The following is a 3,352-nucleotide window of genomic DNA, read 5'->3' on the forward strand; positions in this document are numbered from 1 at the left end:
ACGTATATGCATATATATTCATAGTGTATTAGAATGGTCTGTAGGTTAATGTCTGACTACTCTAACAATGGCTGTCTCCTGAAGGAAATACAATCGAACAGATTTTGAGTCCCTGAGGCCCGATGCCTCAGGTTGATTTCAATATATCCTGGAGTCCCAAAGTAGGCTCTAATGCCAGTGAAGAAATGGACTTTCCAGTCAGAGCGAGGGAAACCAGGCAAAGGTCACCTTCTTCCCTGGCCTGTACACAGGCTGACACCAGGAGGTGTGGCCTGATTCAAGGTGTATCCTCTCACAGTAAAAGATCTAGATTCAGGGTGGGTCTTCCCATCTCTCATGAGGCTGTCGAGAAAAAGTCCTTCACACGGGAACCCAGCTGTTTGGCAAGTTGACAACCAAAAAGAACGGTCACATCAGGAATTTTCTTTCTTTTTATTTTTTAACTTCCTTATGATTCTTTGGGAGGTTCACAACATGGGTCCCAATTTTGCTAACCTCCCAATCTCCCGTATCCTCCCCTCATCCGCAGCACTCCCGACAAAAGAAACCAAAGTTGCTTACCAGCAAACAGACAAACAAACACTAAAAAATCCAAAATAAAAACCCTCTTTGCTTCTCCTTTCCTTCCTCTCCAACACTTCTTCATTCCTCCTGGTGGCATTGGGACATCAGTGTGTCACACAGAACATCCTTTTTGTCCTGTCAGCTTTACCAGCAAAGGTTCATTGCAATGAGTCACTGGACCAGTTCAAGGCCCCTGGTTTCTGGTCCACCACTGTCATTGGATCCCCACAGGGACTCCTCTGGGACATCCCATGGCTGCCTGACTCATCTTGTGGATATTGTTCTACAATACTGATTGGTCCCTTCCTGAGCCCCAGCAGGTCCTAGATGGGGTAGATGTCAGGGTGGGTTAACCCAAGGCCCAGCTATGGGCCTGGGTGGTAGCTATCTATGTTGCTCAGTCCAGGCCACTGGGGCCACCTACCTTAGGTGAGGGGGTGGAGTCAGCTCCCCCAAATCCATCCCCTCATGGTTGGTTCACCCTAGCCTGTGGTGAGGGGTAGGGCCATCTCTTCCAAGTGCAGAGACTACCTCTGTTGTTGCTGTGTCCAGTAAGAGACATGACCAGCTTTCCCAGGGCAAGCAAAGGGCTGGGCCTGCTCAGCATGACCCTCTGATTTCATCTCTCATTGTTCCTAAGACCTTCTGAGGTGACATAGACCACAGACATCAATATAGACCCCAGCAGTAGCTGGATCAATGACCCAGACATGGCTTTCAGCAGCAGGTTGGGCCCACACATCCTGGCTCTGGGAGGAAGCAATGCCCATGCAGGTTTGGATGGTTTTGGCAGCCATGTGACTGTCGGACACCACCAAGGCCTCCGACTGTGGCCCCAACCCTCAGTGTGACCTTTGGTGGCGTTAAGGGACTCAGACTTCAGCATAGACCCCAGACACAGTAGGACCACAGACACAGACATGGTTTTTGGCAGCAACTGGGTTTGGATGTCACCATTGTCCCAGGTGGCAGTGCAGGCCACCCAGATTGGCACAGGTCCCTTAGACACTATCATGGCCCTCATCTCGGGTGTCTGCCTGCCTTCGATGGTAACAGGAGCCTCAGACATCAGTACAGACCCTGAGTTGCTGTAAGGCCACAGACCCTGACATGGCTCTCTGCAGCTCTGGTCCCGATGTCATTGTGGCATTGAGAAGCCACTCAGATTTGGATGTATCCTGGCCCTCAGATACCAACCTGGACTCAGGTGGCTAATCTGACCCTGGGCATCGTTATGGCCCTCAGTGACAACAGGAGCCACACACACATCAATCCAAGCCCTGGCCGCTATAGGGTCACAGACCCAGACATGGCCCTCGGCATCACCCATGGCCCCAGGTGGCAGCACAGGTCACCCATATTTGTATGTTCCCTGCTGTGGCATGGACCCCGACTCCAACCAAGCCACAGGCTCTGGCCCAGATCCCGGGTCTTGGTGTGGGTCCTAGAGGCAACCTGGGCCACAGACATCAACAAAGACACCAGCTGCTTCTGGGCCACAGTGAATTTAAGTTTTTGTTATAACGTGGCATTTTAAAATACAGAATTGGAAATCATCCATTGTAGGCCCACTTGTTTGTATTTTAATATCTCAAAACTATATTTTTCTTTTCACACTGTACAAAGGTCAGCAAATATTATGGACATATACAATTCTAGGTGCTTTCTTTGGCTTCCCACCTTAAAGAAATAAAAGCTTTGCTCTCGTGGAACTTACACTGTGTACAGGCAAAAACCAACAAAAAGCACAGGGAGGGGGCTCGAATGGGACAAGACAGAAAAATCAAATGGCTATGGCGCTTGGTTAAATATAGAACGGGACTCAGGAGGTCAGAAACTCTTGGTGTGTCCTTACTACAGAGAACGGGATCTTCCTAGCTGGGGTTTGGGATTGCAGGAGCGTTAGTGAGGAATTACTAATCCACTTAATAGGGGAATTTGAGGAAACAAATTTTGAGTTGTCCAAAGCTGTAACAGCTAGAGATTGCGGTGTAGCAGAGATTTAACTAGAGCCATTGATCTCAATGCTTTGACTATCCTGCTTTCCTGTCGCAAACAGGGCAGCTTAAGGTAGACACCAAAAGAAAAGTCGCTGGACACTAGCATGCAAACTCAGCCTACCAGAAGACACCTCCATCCTCCAACACTTGGCGAGAATTCTTAAAAGGCAGAGTATGCGTGAATTTGAATAGGCATCTGAGCTAATTATTGCTCTCTGATCGAACACAGAGACAAATCCTTCAGTGCCACCTGCCTGAGACTTGGAGGTGAGAAGCGAGAAAAGCTGGGACTTGGAGGATGCTCCTGACTTTATTAATCACAGACCGAGTGTTATGCTGAGTGTTATGGGAATCAAACAGTGTGCAAGATGCAATCTCAGCCCTTTAGCTAACAGTAGACAGAAAGGAAGACATATGAGAAGGTGTCTTAATGTTATAATCTGTGGTGGGAATGCTGAGAATTTAGTCAGGGTGTACAAGAGAAGCTGTGGGACTAAGAAAGTCATCTAAAGAGAATAAAAGTTGTGTATTTACATAAAAGTGGTCATCTCACTTCATAAGTGAAGCTGTAATGGTTGTTGGACTCTGGAGACTAAGGAGACGTAGGCAGAAGACAGAGGGAGCAACAGAAGCAGGGGACTGAACACCTGTCAGGTGTCTGGGAGCTGTAGCACCCGGGCCAATCTACGGCAGCCTTAGAGCAGATGTTTCAGCAGGCCCAGGAAGGTCTTACGATTACATAAAGATAGTCTTTTTCCTCCATCACCACCACTACCACCACCACCACC

This window comes from Microtus ochrogaster, chromosome 1, assembly GCF_000317375.1.
Source record: "Microtus ochrogaster isolate Prairie Vole_2 chromosome 1, MicOch1.0, whole genome shotgun sequence".
NCBI lineage: Eukaryota > Metazoa > Chordata > Mammalia > Rodentia > Cricetidae > Microtus > Microtus ochrogaster.